This window comes from Microcaecilia unicolor, chromosome 1, assembly GCF_901765095.1.
Source record: "Microcaecilia unicolor chromosome 1, aMicUni1.1, whole genome shotgun sequence".
Classification (NCBI taxonomy): Eukaryota; Metazoa; Chordata; class Amphibia; order Gymnophiona; family Siphonopidae; genus Microcaecilia; species Microcaecilia unicolor.
The window spans coordinates 734,464,007-734,482,958 of NC_044031.1; the positions used below are offsets into that span (position 1 = coordinate 734,464,007).

The 18,952-nt window shown below is 44.1% G+C and overlaps 1 protein-coding gene across 1 annotated transcript in view; it reads right to left on the reverse strand.

The window, feature by feature from the left end:
- The window catches only part of SEMA4B (semaphorin 4B), a 348,493-nt gene that overhangs the window by 297,973 nt on the left and 31,568 nt on the right, over window positions 1–18,952 (reverse strand). The window contains exon 2 of the mRNA XM_030189671.1: window positions 1,081–1,194. The gene's annotated coding sequence lies outside the window, so the exon portion shown is untranslated. The remainder of the gene's footprint in view (window positions 1–1,080; window positions 1,195–18,952) is intronic.

Genomic DNA, 18,952 nt, shown 5'->3' on the forward strand with positions numbered 1-18,952 from the left:
CGCCTGTATCTGGATTACTCTCTTAACCTGCTGCCTGCCTGGCCGATACGTTCCTCACCCCGCTTCCAGCTCCGTCCCGCAAGTCCTGCAGGCCACCTGCACCTAGGGGCTCAACCTCTGGGGAACGGCGGTCAGCGCAGGTGAAACCCGGGGTTGTCCAGCAGCCAAGCAGAACCAGGTCCAAGTACCGGGCTCAGCAGCGCTCTACTTGGCACAAGAACTCACTAAGTCACCTCAACAACCCACTCAGTTATGAAAATCCACCTCTATAACCTGAACAACCCACTCAGTTATGAAGACCACCTCTATAACTACCCTAATCACTCCCTTCCTTCTTCTCTCTTCCCTACTTAATCTCTGCACAATACTAACTGTATCTGATATCTTGGAATGACATTGTTAACAAAATTATGCAAGCCACATTGAGCCTGCAAATAGGTGGGAAAATGTGGGATACAAATGCAATAAATAAATAAAACAAAAGTCTGACAAAAGGACCCCTTAGTGCATTAAAGTGTTTGCGGTAATTTGCCTGCCAGTGAGTTGGCGCTAAAACTGGATATTCAATGCCGGGCCCTTGAGTTGGTGGTAAGGGCTCCTGTGCTAACCTGGTGGTAACCTGCCCAATTACTGCCGGATAAGCACTAGCATTACAAAAATAGAAAATATTTTTGTATGGCTGGAAATGGGAACAACTGCTGGGCTCCTGCAGGTAGTTCAGGATTGGCTTGCCACGTGCCAACCCTTTAGTAAAAGGGCCCCTAAAATAGGTAAATGTAGAAGGGGGGGGGGGGTGCAGCCTCTCGAACCTAAAGCACAGGACATGCTCTCAAGTAATGTTAAATGCACTCGGATATAATGACTTTTTAACATCACCTTAAATTTTGGAAAAAGAACGCTCAGACCTGATAAAATCTTCACAGGTCACCCAGGTTTTCGTGCTGGACGGAAAAACTGTCAGATTACATTATTTCTTCTCAGCCTTTTTTGGCAAACAGCTGAAGTTTGATGTCAGTCCTGATTTGCACAGAAATATGAACTCTGAAACTCTTATGTTCTTTCATTAAAAATGTCACCAACCTGTGGCAGAAGAGGTGAGCTGTGAAGGTGAGACCAGAGGAGTCGGTGCTCCGGGGACCAAGGCAGGGCTCAGGAGGACACAGTGGTTAGAAAACAGGAAGGGTCAAGCCTACCCTGGAATCAGAAAGAGGAAAAAAAAAGCCGATTAACTCAGCCTTGTTTAATATGCTTCTGTTTGCTTTAGCTCCTGATACCAGAGGGCAATGATTTTTCTGTAAACTTTTAAAAAATCAGCACGCAGAGAGCTCCCTGCTGCCTCACTTTTTAATGCAGACTTTGTTTTACTATAACACATTTATATAACGCCACAAGAGTATATACAGCTAAACAGCAACAAAGACGACATGGCGCCTGATCTGTGGAACTTACAATTTAGTCAAGCCAGAGAGACAATACACACAGCAATAAAGAAATAAGACCCTCTGAGCTAAAACGGCAAAGCTACACAGTGCAGCCTAAATGTAGGTGTGACAAAGAAGTGCTTACAGCACCAATTCTATGATTTTATTTTATTTATTTATTTGTATCCCACCTTTTCCCACTTATCAGTAGGCTCAAAGCAGGGCCGCCGAGAGACTGGGCCGGGCCTGGGGCAAGGTTTCCTGCAACCCGCATATATTCCATTGCAGTAATTGACATGTGTTAATACCATTGTTTGAATGATGGCGTTAAGGCGTGCCTAACCCATTACAGAATAGTGGTACAAAGCAGCTTTGGTGTGTCAAAACTTACCCATTATTATTGTGTTGCCCAGTTTGTTTGCATCCCTAATTTCCTTTAACATTTCTGCATCCGTCTGTTCATCCTGGCCAGGCGGACGGTAGTACACTCCTATCACTATCCTTTTCCCCTTTACACGTGGAATTTCAATCCATAGGGATTCCAAGATGTGTTTTGTTTCCTGCAGAATTTTCAATCTATTTGATTCAAGGCCCTCCTTAACCTACAATGCTACCCCTCCACCAATTCGATCCACCCTATCACGACGATATAATTTGTACCCTGGTATGACAGTGTCCCATCTGGTTATCCTCCTTCCACCAGGTCTCAAAGATGCCTATTACATCTAATTTTTCATAGGTGTGGCTAATTATGCCAGGCCAATGGCAGATATAAATTTGCATGCCTATGTGCATCTTGTAATGCACGTGTCTGATACTATTCTATAAAGTGTGCGCGTTGCTAGACGGAGCGCTCATACCATGTCCATGCTCCGCCTACTGGGACAGCTCATTTGCAGTTATGTGCTGTGACAAGCGCCAGTTATATAGAATAGCCTCGACTAATTTTCATAAAATCTAGGAGCCAACCCAAAAACTTAGGAGCCAGCAGTGACTGCACCCTCTAGATAGGTGAAACAAAGAGGCAAAACCTGGGTCCCCACCAGTCTCTGTCTCATTCACGCATACCCCCTCCCCTCAGACTTCACCCGTCTCTCACTCACTCGTACCTGCCCCCAGCCTCCACCCACTTTCTCTAACACTGCTACCTGTTTTCCTCACCTCTCAGCCTACCTTTGAAGAGGAAACAGCATGCTTCCTTGCCTCCCTTGCAGGGGTGGACTGAGCATTCGGGCAACTGGGGAGTGCCCGAGGGCCCAGAGGCGTTGCCCTTGCCCGCCGCTGCCACTGCCTTCACACACCGCTGCTGCCTGTGTCCTGTGCCGGCTCTGTGGTTTAAAATGGTGGCCACGAACTCTCGCAAGACTACCGTGAGAGGTCTCAGATGCCATTTTAAACTGTGGAGCTGCCGCGGGCACGCCGGGCAGCAACAGAGGCGCGCTCAGCAGCAGCAGGGATGGAAGAAGGTGGTAAAGGGGAGATCAGAGGACATGCTGCTGGACATGGAGGAATAAGGGCTGCAGGGATGGCGGTAGCGTGTGGGGGTGGCAGTAGCGGCGGCGGTGGGAGTAGGCCAAGAGTACCCTTGGTGCACGGGGGCCCAGAGTACTCTCAGTCCGCCCCTGCTCCCTTGTGATTCAGCTCTCTTGTAAACTTGAGCCGAGCAGTACAAAATGTTTCGGCTGGTTTCACAGTTTCAAGTCCTGTGAGACTCAAAGCCATGAGACTCCTGAGCTTCCTTCACTGCACAGTTCAAACTTGTGTGGAAAGTCAAATCACGGTGCAGAATCATAATACTTGCCTTGACCTGCACAGTACTTAATGTAGTGCGGGGATCAAAATAAACATTATTTTTTAATCAGTCCCAAGCACACTTACAATTTAATGATCTGGAACATTATACCAGAAAGTATGTCCTGGAGGATCTTCAGACCTAATGCATCTCAGCTACTAGATCGTATGATTTTTATATAGTTAGATGCAAATCCTCATTAATCCTCTTTAAGTTCTTACGTCATTTAAATGAATATTTTTTCAATATTTTTTCAATTTTTGTTTTAATCTTATTTTACTCTTGTTTTAATCATCTATTTTATGAATAACAACAAGGAGTGGTGATGGGGTTCTCTTTAGCATCATCAGTAGCCACCCTCTATCTGGCTAAATTTGAGGAGACATATATTTACAAAGCAGAAGAATTTAAGAACATCATAATCTGGAAACGGTTTCTGGACGACATTTTCTTTATTTGGAATGGTTCACATCACGGTCTTACAAATTTTGTTGAATGGATGAATTCTCTTCAGCGCAATTTGAAGTTCACTTGCCATTCTAGTCCGAATGGGCTAGAGTTTCTTGATGTACGGATGTTCAGAGAAGAACAAACTATCCAAACTACGTTGTTTCAGAAACCTGCAGCAAGGAATACTCTACTGCACTTTTCCAGTAGCCATCCCTACCATTTAAAGAGAAGTTTACCAATTAGCCAGTTCCTACGCCTCAAAAGGATTTGTTCAAAAACTGAGGACTTTGAGAAGGAAGCAGAAAAGATGGCCAATAAATTTGCAGATAGAGGCTATCCTGGGAAGGTGATCAGGAAAGCTTATTTAACGAGCTAAATATTCTCAAAGGGAACCACTGCTACAGTATAAGCAACAAACAAATGAAGGGAAGCTAGTAGCAATTAATGCATCTATCCATGCTAACTGGAATATTCTTCAAGTACATGAATACTTTGAAAATCAGCTGATTTGTGCATATCGTCAGGGGCAAGCGTTAGGAGAAATGCTAACATATAAACGCTTGGATTACATATGCCCAGTTGAAGTTCCGGGACACTACAAATGTAACAATTGCCAACGGTGTCCATCTACCATTGAAGGGTTGGGCTGGGAACATCCAGTCTTAAAAAGACGCATTACAGCAAGAACCAGGACCGATTGCGTTACGAATAATGTAATTTAGTTTATCATCTGTCCATGTTCTCTAATCTATATAGGGAGGTCAAGAAGGGCTATTAAAACACGCCTTAATGAACACAAATCGAGACTATAGAATAAAGTGATGAGTGCACCTTTAACACAACATTGCTTAGAGAGAAATCATAACTTAGAAGACATCAAATGGAGAATTCTTGATAGTGTCCAGATGGGGTGGGAGGGAGGTAATCTGGAGTATTTTCTCAATTTTAAAGAGCAAAACTGGATCTTTGATTTGAACACACTATATCCAGCAGGATTAAATTCGGAGCTAGATTGGTGGTCTGTCACTTGATTGGTGCATAGGGTATGGCAGTCCACCAATCGGAGGTTAGGGATTTGGATCAGCTGACAAAGATTTAAGGGCGGGCGTAGTAGGCAAACGCCGCAGCCATTTTGTTTTACACAAGGAAGGGAACTGGAGAAGAAATAGGTATGTTGTGGCAGGAATTATTGTTTAAAGCTGAATTTAACTACACTGTAAGCATGCTAAGGCTCCAGTAACACATGGATTGTTAATTTCAGTGAGCATCCGCCCTGAAGAAGCTTCGAAACCTGGCCAAGTCGGCTGAGGTTCTCAATGGGGGGACTGCACGTTCTATGACCAGCTGCCAGTTAAGTAATAGAGGAGATATGTTGGAAGTTGCAATGCCATTTATGCCGGATGCAAAGAACAAATCATTAAGAAACTTCAAACCGCTCAAAACACAGCAGCCAGACTCATATTTGGGAAAGCGAAATACAAAAGCGCCAAACCCCTAAGAGAAAAACTACACTGGCTCCCACTAAAAGAACGAATTGCGTTCCAAGTCTGCACCCTGGTCCACAAAATCCTTCACGGGGAAGCCCCGACCTACATGTCAGACCTTATAGACCTGCCTACTAGGAACCCAAAAAGATCAGCACGCACATTCCTCAATCTCCACTACCCCAACTGCAAAGGGCTAAAATATAAATCCACATATGCGACCAGTTTCTCATACATCTGTACCCAGCTATGGAACACACTACCGAAGGCCATAAAAACAACGCAAGACCTAACTATCTTCCGAAGACTACTAAAAACAGGTCTGTTCAAGAAGGTATACCATAAACACCCATCTTAAATACTACTACTACTACTACTACTTAACATTTCTAGAGCGCTACTAGGGTTACGCAGCACTGTACAATTTAACAAAGAGAGACAGTCCCTGCTCAAAGAGCTTACAATCTAATAGACAAGTGAACGGTCGGTCCGATAGGGGCAGTCAAATTGGGGCAGTCTGGATTCACTGAACGGTAAGGGTTAGGTGCCGAACGCAGCATTGAAGAGGTGGGCTTTAAGCAAAGACTTGAAGACGGGCAGGGAGGGGGCTTGGTGTAAGGGCTCAGGAAGGTTGTTCCAAGCATAGGGTGAGGCGAGGCAGAATGAGCGGAGTCTGGAGTTGGCGGTGGTGGAGAAGGGTACTGAGAGGAGGGATTTATTCTGTGAACGGAGGTTACGGGCGGGAACGTAAGGGGAGATGAGGGTAGAAAGATAGTGAGGGGCAGCAGACTGAGTGCATTTGTAGGTAAGAAGGAGAAGCTTGAATTGAATGCGGTATCTGATTGGAAGCCAGTGAAGTGACTTGAGGAGAGGGGTGATATGAGTATATCTGTTCTGGCGGAATATGAGACGTGCAGCAGAGTTCTGAACAGATTGAAGGGGGGATAGATGGCTAAGTGGGAGGCCGGTGAGGAGTAAGTTGCAGTAGTCCAGGCGAGAGGTAATGAGAGCATGGACGAGAGTTCGGGTGGTGTGTTCAGAGACTAAAAATAAGAATGTACACAACCTAGACACAACTGAAATCTTATCACTTGACTGATTAACCTCTTTGCTATTAGTGAACAAGCACTATCACTTTTATCCCTATGTCGAATATGGTCTCTCCATAGTCGATGACCTAATGTATGTTGTAATTCAATTATCACTCAGGAACCTGCATGCAATACCATAATGTATTCTTCTTTACCATGTATGTACGCACATGGTATATATATAGACCATGAACTGTTCCATGTATGTTATGTTCCATCTATGTTAATATGTATGTACACACCTTAATGCAACACCATTTGTAATTCTGTTACCCAGAAATGGCAACCGCCATTATGGCAAATGTAAGCCACATTGAGCCTGCAAACTGGTGGGAAAATGTGGGATACAAATGCTACAAATAAATAAAATAAGTAAAATATTGGAATTATTTGAAGAAATAGATGATTAAAACAAGAGTAAAATAAGATTAAAACAAAAGTAAAAAATTGAAAAATATTGAAAAAAATATTCATTTAAATGACAGAAGAACTCTAAGAGTATTAATGAGGATTTGCATCTAACTACATAAAAATCATACAATCTAGTAGTTGAGATGCATTAGGTCTGAAGATCCTCCATAACGTACTTTGTGGTATAATGTTCCAGATCATAACATTGTAAGTGTGCTTGGGACCGATTAAAAAATAAAGTATGAATTTCTAGGCACCATGGTGACCTGGCATCCGGGAATTTGTTTGTGACATCATTCATCCATATCACTGCCCCTTCTATAAATTAGTGTTCGTAAATAGTGCCTAACTGTTGGGTGGGTCAGAGACAGGGCTGATATTTATGCAGTATTGATAGAATACTTTAGTTACATCATCATCATTAGGCTTTATACTACATTATTGGAAAATTTCCATTCAACATGGGTTACATGCCAAATAAAATAATTAAGATTGAAAGAAACAGAGAGCTAGGAATTATAGTACTTATTACAAAACCTACGTGTTTGAAAAAAATGTTTTTCTGAGGGCTAGTATGGTTGGTCTATCCCTCGACTCCTTTGGCAATTTATTCCAGTGTGGAGGAGTGGCCTAGTGGTTAGGGTGGTGGACTTTGGTCCTGGGGAACTGAGGAACTGAGTTCAATTCCCACTTCAGGCACAGGCAGCGCCTTGTGACTGTGGGCAAGTCACTTAACCCTCCATTGCCCCATGTAATCCACATTGAGCCTGCCATGAGTGGGAAAGCATGGGGTACAAATGTAACAAAAAAAAAGGAAGACCTAAAATACTAACAGGGGCATTTTTGAAAGAGAAGGGTGCCCATCTTTTGACACAAATCGGGAGATGGGCGTCCTTCTCTCAGGGTCGCCCAAATCGGCATAATCGAAAGCTAATTTTGGGTATCCTCAACTGCTTTCTGTCGCGGGGACGACCGGGCATGTGTCGGCAGCGTACCGAAGGCGGGATGGGGCGTGCTTAAGAGATGGGCGTCCTTGGGCGATAATGGAAAAAAGAAGGGCGTCCCTGACCAGCATTTGGCCGACTTTACTTGGTCCATTTTTTTTCACGACCAAGCCTCGAAAAGGTGCCCGAACTGACCAGATGACCACAGGAGGGAATCGGGGATGACCTCCCCTTATTCCCCCAGTGGTCACCAACCTCCTGTCACCCAAAAAAAAAAAATGTAAAAACATTTTTTTGCCAGCCTCTATGCCAGCCTCAAATGTCATACCCAGCTCTATCACAGCAGTATTCAGGTGCCTGGAGCAGTTTTTAGTGGGTGCAGTGCACTTCAGGCAGGCGGACCCAGGCCCATCCCCCCCTACTTGTTACACCTGTGGTGGTAAATGTAAGCCCTCCAAACCCCACCAGAAACCTACTGTACCCACATCTAGGTGCCCCCCTTCATCCCTAAGGGCTATGGTAGTGTTGTACAGTTGTGGGGAGTGGGTTTTGGGGGGGGGATTGGGGGGCTCAGCACCCAAGGTAAGGGAGCTATGCACCTGGGAGAAATTTCAGAAGTCCACTACAATGCCCCCTAGGGTGCCCAGTTGGTGTCCTGGCATGTGAGGGGGACCAGTGCACTATGAATGCTGGCTCCTCCCATGACGAAATGCCTTGGATTTGGTCCTTTTTGAGATGGGCATCCTCGGTTTCCATTATCGGCAAAAACCAAGGTCGCCCATCTCTAAGGTCGGCCATCTCAACATTTAGGTCGACCATCTCTTAGGTCGACCTAAATGTTGAGATTTGGGTGTCCCCGACCGTACTATCGAAACGAAAGATGGACGCCCATCTTGTTTCGATAATATGGGATGCCCCGCCCCTTCGCAGGGACGTTTTCAGAGATGGGCACCCTTAGAGATGGTCGTCCCCGTTTGATTATCCTCCTCTAAGGGGTCCTTTTACTAAGCTGCGCTAATGGATTTAGCGTGTGCTAAATAATAAGATACCCATTATGTTCCTATGGGTATGTTATCATTTAGTGTTATCATTTAGGGACCCTTTTACCAAACTGCAGTAGAAAACAGCTTTAGTGCGTCCTTATGTGGGTCATTCCTGCGTTCTATAGCCGTTTTTCCACCAGGGTAAAATGGCTGATGTTTATATTTTCTGTATTTTCCCATTATCACATGGCCATTCACGTATGAGCCTGAACTGCCACCCATTATGAAGATCGTCAGGACTCACGCATTAACCACCTGCTAATCGGTTAGCACATGGCAATGTAGCTGCGTTAACTATTTGGAGCAGAACACACCCACTTCCTGCTCCTAGACCCGCCCCCCAGCACTAAAAAAATACAACTTATTTTTCTAGCGGGTGGGTAATGCATGCACATGGAAAAATTACCACAGGACACCTGAGCACGCGCTGCAATAATCCCTTTTTTGATGCGGTAAGCCACAGCTTAGTTAAAGGACCCCTAAAAGCTTTATTCCTCCATTTCACCCTAAGGCAGTGGTTCTTAACCTTTCTTCTGTTGTGACACATCTGACAGAAAATATTCACATGCGTGACACACTAAAGACTACAATTTGCAGCTGAACAAAGGAAAAAACCCTATATATCATTTAATTGTTGCTAACAATGATGTAAGGGAAATACAAATGCAATGGTAGTGACTGCCAGGATGGAAGAGAGGGGTGAGCTGCAACATTTTCATCTAGGCCTGGTGACAGAAGAGGGGACCAGTTATGGAGATTTCAAGTACCTGATTTCCTGGTTCTCAACTCCCCGCTACCTGCAGCACACATAGTTGTTAAGAAAAGCAAAAAAAAAAATACTGTCTGTGAAATTTTTGCTGACACGCCTCCCAGCTTTTGGTGACACAGGCAGTGTTTATCGACAAACTGATTGACAACCACTGCTTTAGGGCAAATATCTGAGGGGTCCTTTTACTAAGGTGCGCCGAAAAGTGGCTGCGCTGGTGTAGATGCGTGTATTGGACGCGTGCAGGTTCATGTTTCAGCGCACCTGCATAAAAGGCCTTTTTGGGGGGTGGCCGAAAATGGACATACAGCGCTGCGTACGCCTTGTAGAACTATAGAAATGCTAAATAGTAGTAGTAGTAGTAGTAGAAATGAAAATTGGCGCATGTCCATTTTGGGCCTGAGACCTTACCGCCACCCATTGACTTAGCAGTAAGGTCTCACGCATAAACCGGGCGGTAATTGTCAGCGCATGTACAATGCTGATTACCGCCTGGTTAGCGCCACGTGCCGAAAATTTTCCAGCGTGCGTAAAAAAATTAAATTACCGCCCGGGCTACACGGTAGCCGGGTGGTAGTTCTGAATTGATGTATGTTGGGCACGCAAAGGCACCTACGTAGCTTAGCAGAAGAGCCCCTATCTTTGCAATCATAAATGTTGCATTTAGATGCATTCATTTACGTGAGCCAGTTGTAAATGTTCCCACCTACATTTTGGCACACTGATCTGGGTTTACACTAGTATTCTATAAGGATACGTTTAGGTATTCTTCTAGAACAGGCTCATTACCCACGTTATTCAGTGACCTAAATGGAAGCATCCTGTTGTTAATTTGCCTCCTATACCACAGGACTATCTGCTTTACAGAAACCAGCCCGTGACAGTCGATCCATCCTACTACTACTACTTATCATTTCTATAGCGCTACTAGATGTACGCAGCGCTGTACACTTGAACATGAAGAGACAGTCCCTGCTCGACAGAGCTTACAATCTAATTGGGACAGACAAACAGGACAAACAAGAGATAAGGGATTATTAAAGTGAGGATGATAAAATAAGGGTTAGGAGTTAAAAGCAGCATCAAAAAGGTGGGCTTTTAGCTTAGATTTGAAGACGGCCAGAGATGGAGCTTGACGTACCGGCTCAGGAAGTCTATTCCAGGCATATGGTGCAGCAAGATAAAAGGAACGGAGTCTGGAGTTAGCAGTGGAGGAGAAGGGTGCAGATAAGAGAGATTTACCCAGTGAACAATTATTAAACAATGATACTCTACCAAAACCAGACAAAATCGAACTCTTTACAATTGACTGACTCACGAACTCTGTTACTAATGAACGTTAACGCACTACCCCTTCATTTTGTCAAAATGAACTTCTATATTTGATTGTCTAACTGACTCTGAGGCATATTTTCAAAGCACTTAGCCTCCCAAAGTTCCATAGAAACCTATGGAACTTAGCCTCCCAAAGTGCTTTGAAAATATGCCTCTCTATACTTTACTTCATCAGCTATGAACTTTAATGCAATACCATTTTGTATTTCTCATCCCGGAAATGGCGATCGCCATATGGCATAATGTAAGCCATATTGAGCCTGCAAATAGGTGGGAAAATGTGGGATACAAATGCAACAAATAAATAAATAAATAAAACATTTTTTTAGGCACATCATCCAAAGCTCAGAGGCAGCATTTATCGTACAAAATTAAAAAAGAAAGACCAAGATAGTAACATAACATAGTAGATGACTGCAGAAAAAGACCAGCGCGGTCCATCCAGTCTGCCCAACAAGATAAACTCATATGTGCTACTTTTTGTGTATACCTTACCTTGATTTGTATCTGTCCTCTTCAGGGCACAGACCGTATAAGTCTGCCCAGCACTATCCCCACCTCCCAACCACCAGCCCTGCCTCCCACCACCGGCTCTGGCACAGACCGTATAAGTCTGCCCAGCACTAGCCCCGCCTCCCAACCACCAGCCCCTCCTCCCACCACCGGCTCTGGCACAGACCGTATAAGACTGCCCAGCACTATCCTGTAACCCTAACCCTAGGATTATAAGAGACTGCTAATTTACTAAGCCATGCTAGCGGCTGCCACATGGCAATGCTGACACAGCCCATTCATGGCATTAGCGCACCACCAGCCATTAATGTGGCTTAGTAAACAGGAAGGTTAGGGGCCCTTTTACTAAGCCATGGTAGGCTCTATGAAGTAAGTGTGGCCATTCACCACACACTTTCGGAGGGGACTGAAGCCACATTTTTCAAGGGCTCACTCTCCTGTGAGCTCTTATTCCTCCTGATAAATCACGTTGATTTGCTTGCTCTCGGTGTTGGATGATACCTTGTCTCTTTTCAAAGAGCCCATTTATGTGCATGTAATGCATTTTACTCAAGGGAATGGTTTTGAAAATAATCTTTCCCTGTGCAGTTGAAAATCGACAAGCTGGCACGAGGAACACGAACATGCAGATTTTTTACAGCAGCGTTTTGATATAGTAAAAAAAAGAAAAGAAAAGAAAAGATCAGTGCTGTGTAAATGCTCAGCGGTACAGTCTGCAGGAGGGAGGTGCTAGCAACGAAGCATTAAATTAATTTTCGCTCTCTGGTCAAAACTTAAAATTATTTAATATGGAGACTGTTCTGCTAATCGAGTGCCATCAGAGAACAGATCTAAAAATTCTTTTACAGTAGAAATAACCAGTTGTACAGCTTGTTGCACTGATTTTCTTTGGAAGCAAAATTTGCAGGTATCCAGATGCTTCACATCCCCCAAAGGGCTCAGAGTGCCACAGACAGTTTCCGATACACATTAGACTCTGTCCAGCCGATATTCAGCCCGTGAGAAGAAGGCCGGCTAAATCCCGAGATTGACGCTGAGCCTGAACATTCAATGCCTGGCCGTTCCCGGTGACTGGCATTGAATATCCGTCTTTTTCTAGCTGGTTTTAAACTTAACCAGCCCAGATAATATTCAGCGCTGGCCAGTTAAGTTTATAGCAGCCAAAAAGAGGACTGCTATTTAGGTGGTCCTATTTGGCCACCAATCTTAGCTGGCAATGCACTGAATATTTTTTTTTTTGTTACATTTGTACCCTGTGCTTTCCCACTCATGGCAGGCTCAGTGCGGCTTACATGGGGCAATGGAGGGTTAAGTGACTTGCCCAGAGTCACAAGGAGCTGCCTGTGCCTGAAGTGGGAATTGAACTCTGTTCCTCAGGACCAAAGTCCACCACCCTAACCACTAGGCCACTCCTCCACTGTTGCTACTATTTGAAATTCTACATGGAATGTTGCTACTATTGGAGATTCTACATGGAATGTTGCTATTCCACTACCAACATTCCATGTAGAAGTCGGCCCTTGCAGATCACCAATGTGGCCGCGCAGGCTTCTGCTTCTGTGAGTCTGACGTCCTGCACGTACGTGCAGGACGTCAGACTCACAGAAACAGAAGCCTGCGCAGCCTTCTACATGGAATGTTGCTAGTGGAATAGCAACATTCCATGTAGAATCTCCAATAGTATCTATTATATTACATTTGTACCCCGGGCTGTCCCACTCATAGCAGGCTCAATGCGGCTTACATGGGGCAATGGAGGGTTAAGTGACTTGCCCAGAGTCACAAGGAGCTGCCTGTGCCTGAAGTGGGAATCAAACTCAGTTCCTCAGGATCAAAGTCCACCACCCTAACCACTAGGCCACTCCTCCACTGTTGCTACTATTTGAGATTCTACATGGAATGTTGCTATTCTATTCCACTAGCAACATTCCATGTAGAAGTCGGCCCTTGCAGATCACCAATGTGGCCGCGCAGGCTTCTACATGGAATGTTGCTAGTGGAATAGCAACATTCCATGTAGAATCTCCAATAGTATCTATTATATTACATTTGTACCCCGGGCTGTCCCACTCATAGCAGGCTCAATGCGGCTTACATGGGGCAATGGAGGGTTAAGTGACTTGCCCAGAGTCACAAGGAGCTGCCTGTGCCTGAAGTGGGAATCAAACTTGGTTCCCCAGGACCAAAGTCCACCACCCTAACCACTAGGCCACTCCTGCACTCCTCATGGGTAGATGGTTATCTTGTGCAAAATAGCCGGTGAGTTGCTATGTGCTAAGCGTTAATATTCAGCGGACATAACCGGCTATCTCGGCTGAATATTAATGCTTTGCCGGTTATGTGCTATTCAGTGGACCAGGAGCTGTTCCTGGCCAGTTAAATATTTATTTATTTATTAGGATTTATTTACTGCCTGCCTACTTTACGTGATAGTATCTTGAGACAAGAAATCCTTTAAACCATTGAAGTACATTACCACCGATCCCAAAGTGATCTAGTAAATTAAAAAGAATGTTATGTTAACTGTATCAAAAGCACTGGACATATCAAATTGTAGAATAACAATTTTTCTGCCCCTAATCAGCTCTGCTCTGAAGTTTGCCATTAGTGTAGTTAGGACTGTCTCAGTACTAAAAAAAAAGGTCTGAAGCCAGATTGGCAAGCATGTAAAATCAAGAAGGAATTTAGGTAATCCACAAGTTGGTGAGCAATCAGACCCTTAATTACCTTTACCAATATGTAAATATGATGACTCCAAGTATGTAAAATTTCTTGTTGAAATTCAAAGGGGTTTGCTGACAAAACAGCAAAAAACTCTAGTCTAGGGGTTAACTTTTTTGCCTCACCCTGTATAGTGCCCGGCCATCTGCTTCCTGAACTCTGTCATAACATAAGAGTAGCCATACTGAGTCAGACCAGTGGTCCATCTAGCCCAGTATCCTGTTTTCCAAACAGTGGCCAAGCCAGGTCACAAGTACCTGCGCATATCCAGCAGATAGCCAAGACCTGTCGCTTCTTCCTCTTTAACATCAGCAAAATTCGCCCTTTCCTCTCTGAACACACCACCTGAACTCTCGTCCATGCTCTCATTACCTCTCACCTTGACTACTGCAACTTACTCCTCACCAGCCTCCCACTTAGCCACCTATCGCCCCTTCAATCTGTTCAGAACTCTGCTGCACGTCTTATATTCTGCCTGAACCGATATACTCATATCACCCCTCTCCTCAGGTCACTTCACTGGCTTCCAATCAGATACTGCATTCAGTTCAAGCTTCTCCTTCTTACCTACAAATGCACTCAGTCTGCTGCCCCTCACTATCTTTCTACCCTCATCTCCCCTTACGTTCCCGCCCGAAACCTCTGTTCACAGGACAAATCCCTCCTCTCATTACCCTTCTCCACCACCGCCAACTCCAGGCTCCACTCATTCTGCCTTGCCTCACCCTATGCTTGGAACAACCTTCCCGAGCCCTTACGCCAAGCCCCCTCCCTGCCCATCTTCAAGTCTCTGCTTAAAGCCCACCTCTTCAATGCTGCGTTCGGCACCTAACTCTTTCAGGAAATCCAGACTGCCCCAATTTGACTGCCCCTATCAGACTGACTGCTCATGTGTCCTTTAGATTGTAAGCTCTTTGAGCAGGGACTGTCCTTGTATGTTAAATTGTACAGCGCTGCGTAACCCTAGTAGCGCTTTAGGAATGTTAAGTAGTAGTAGTACCTGGCAGAAACATAAATCATGGCAACACTCTATACTATAAATCCCAGGGCAAAGAGTTGCTTCCCACGTCTGTCTCAGTAACACTTTTCCTCCAGGAATTTGTCCAAACCTTTTTTAAATCCAGATACTCTAACCGCTGTTACCACATCCTCTGGCAAAGAGTTCCAGAGCTTAACTATTCATTGAGTGAAAAAATATTTCCTATTTGTTTTAAAAGTGTTTTCATGTAACTTCCTCGAGTGTCCCCTAGTCTTTGTAAAAAATCAATTTACTTCTACTTGTTCTATACCACTCAGGATTTTGTAGACCTCAATCATATCTCCCCTCAGCCGTCTCTTTTCCAAGCTGAAGAGCCCTAACCTCTTTAGCGTTTCCTCATATGAGAGAAGTTCCATCCCCTTTATCATTTTGGTCGCTCTTCTTTGAACCTTTTCTAATTTCGCTATATCTTTTTTGAGATACGGCGACCAGAACTGAACGCAATACTCAAGGTGCAGGCGCACCATGGAGCGATACAAAGGCATTATAGTATTTTCGGTCTTATTCACCATCCCTTTCCTAATAATTCCTAGCATCCTGTTTGCTTTTTTGGCCGCTGCTGCACACTGAGCAGAAGATTTCAACATATCTACAATGACACCCAGATCTTTTTCTTGAGCACTGACCTCCAAGGTGAACCCTAGCATTAGGTAACTATGATTCAGATAATTCTTTCCCCATAGTGTTGCAGGCACCTATCCTCAATTTAACATATTAAGCATTAGATCCCTGAGGTACTACTACTACTACTATTAAACATTTCTATAGCGCTACTAGACTTACGCAGCGCTGTACAAATTAACATGAAAAGACAGTCCCTGCTCAACAGAGCTTACAATCTAAATTGGACAGACGAACAGACAGCTAGGGGTGGGGAAATTGCAGTGGTAGGGGTGATAAGTGAGGGTGTTGAGTAAGAGAGTCATGGTTAGGAGTCGAAAGCAGTAGCAAAGAGGTGGGCTTTAAGCCTAGACTTGAAGACAGCCAGAGACTGAGCCTGACGTACTGGCTCAGGGAGTCTATTCCAGGCATAGGGAGCAGCGAGGATCAGCGAGGTAAGGGAACACTAGCTATATTTGGACGAATATGTCAATTGGATCTTACCTATAAATGAATATATTTTTAGGATATTGAGCTCAGGTAGTAAGACCTTTGCACTGGCCTGCAGAAGGTTCCTGTTTTGACTTCTGGAACAAGTGGGTAGAGAAGAAGTACCATCAGGGAAAAGGGAGGCCGATGGTGTGGCTGGACTTTGTACATCTCTGATGGTCAAATGCATTCTGGGATCAGGACTAGTATGCCAGCAGAAGTTTTACTGCAATGCCCACTCCCAAAAGGAGAAATCATCTTAAAGAAGGATCTGGAGATGATCATATCAGATGATGTTACGGTGACAAACAAGTTAAGAAAGCAACAACAAAAGCGAGTGGTAAATAGGTAGAGGAATAACCTGCAGAAAAAGGGAGGTGATAATGCCACTGGACACATCACTGGGGAGACCTCATTTAGAATACTGTCTGTAATTCTGAAGACTGCATCTTCAAAAGGATATATAAGTGATAGGCAGTCAAGAGGGCAGCTACCAAAATGGTCAATGGCTTTTATCATAATCCATAAGGAACAGACTAGCAGGTGCAATGCAAGTGTATTAGGCACCCTGGGTAAACGTTCACCTTGTGCCCCCCTCAATTAACGTTCAGGCTCCTCCCAAGATTTTGAAAGCTAAACTCAACAGATATGCTCACCTCAATACTGCCACTCCTAAGCAAACCTATACAAAATGCATAAAATTGTTAAGCCATGCATTATTGGTTTGTCCAGACTGTGTGACTGCCAGGACCTATCATTTTACTTCGACGGCAGCTGCTACTGCTGCTTTAGTTGTCTGTGTAATGGTTAAGATGGCCCTGCAGATAAAAAGATCTAAACATGTATATCGTGTCTTAATTGTAAACTGCCAATCAAAAATCGACACAAATTCAGCAAACCAAGTTTATTTAGGAATAAGTCTTAAAGCTGAATCAAAATCACCTTGCTATATTTTATTTTACGCCATTTTGAAGCATACCGAACAATGACAGATCAGTAAGACGGATCATCAGAGAGGCACTTAGTCCCCTGAGGAAGCCTTTGATAAAGAGTGAAACGGAGAGCCCCGTTGGGCAATTTACAAAGCCAAGTGTCTTTATCCACTCTTTATTGAAAAATGTAACGTTTGGAAATTGGAAATTAGTTAAAACCAGTGGAGGTTTTTTTGACCGATGATATGAACAGAGTCTTTGTAATGCCAGCACGAAGAAATTATACTTGCTGCTGTGCAAAGACATTTGAGGTCTTTCTTTCCTCCATTATAAATCACTTAATGCAGTGTGAATAATGATGTAGCAATAATAACATAAAATATAACAAGGTGACTTTGATTCAGCTTTTAATTGTAAACTGCCCAGCAGTATGCTTGTGTAGCCTTTGTAATACATAAATAAAGGAAGGAAAGAGAAAATAAGCTAGATAGATACGTTCACGTATCTCCAAGTAATTAATGGACAGGAGGCAGGCATCGTTCAATGGAAAGGAAGCAGTAGAATAGTGGAGGGGGGAGGGGGGAGGAAGAAGACTCAGGAGTAATCAAAGGAAGGGTTATTGGTGTATGGGTAGGGTTACCATATGGCTCCAGAAAAAGGAGGACGGACGTCCTCCTTTTTCTGGAGCCATATGGTAACCCTATGTACGGAATGGCCTCCAAATGGAGATACTGGACAAGAGAATAGTGTCAGAGTGTTTTTAGGGAGAGGAAGGGATAGTATTGCTGAATTGGATGTGAGGATGAGCAGATTGGTGGGCCTTATGGTCCATATCTGATGACATAAGTACATAAGTATTGCCACACTGAGACAGACCAAAGGTCCATCAAGCCCAGCATCCTGTTTCCAGCATTGGCCAATCCAGGTCACAAGTCCCTGGCAAGATCCCAGAAATAAGCAGTGGATTTTCCCCAAGTCAATTTAATAACGGTCTATGGACTTTTCCTTTAGGAAGCCGGCCAGACCCTTTTTAAACCCCGCTAAGCTAACCGCCTTTACCACATTCTCTGGCAACGAATTCCACAGTTTAATTACATGTTGAGTGAAGAAAAAGTTTCTTCAATTCGTATTAAATGTACTACTTTGTAGTTTCGTCGCATGCCCCCTAGTCCTAGTATTTTTGGAAAGAGTAAACAAACGATTCAGGTCTACCCGTTCCACTCCACTCATTATTTTATGGACCTCTATCATATCTCCCCTCTGCCAACATTACGGAAACATATTGTATGTTTCCATAATGTCAGCAGAGCTGCCACATTGCCCGGTTCCAGGAGAGGGAGATTTAAGCTCAGTCCTGAATGTTTGAGGACCTCATCCTGATTCACCATGGGACCTGCAGTGCTAATTTCAATGGGTAGAATCAGAGACTACATATGCCACACTGCTTTGAGAGTTAAGTTCAAAACTAGGACTAGCCACAAAGTCTCCCTCCTGGAATTGAGTATCTTGGCAACTCTGTGTTAAGTCTTTGACAGCACTGGGCAATGCTGTTCTGCAGTGGAATTTACACCGCAGTGGAAACAGCCATCCTGTGGGTGCAAATTATGCTCTATTGCAGACCTCCTAGCATAGGGATTTGTGTTGAGTGGAACATGGAGTCCCAGTGGTGTGATGTTTAAAATGAACACCTGTTATACTGTGGAAATCTTGCATCTTCCTTCAAGCAATGGAACGTGAAGTGTGCTGCTGTTTTTCTTTCAGGGGGAAGAAATAAAGTCCCTTAATGAATGGAAGATCTATTTGTGTTATTGTAATCCTTTGAGAAAAAAAAAACCACATGAGGGGCTGTTTGGTTTCCAGTGAGCCAAAGGATTAACTGTGCACTAAATTCAGATATGAAGAACCTAGGAATGAAATAATC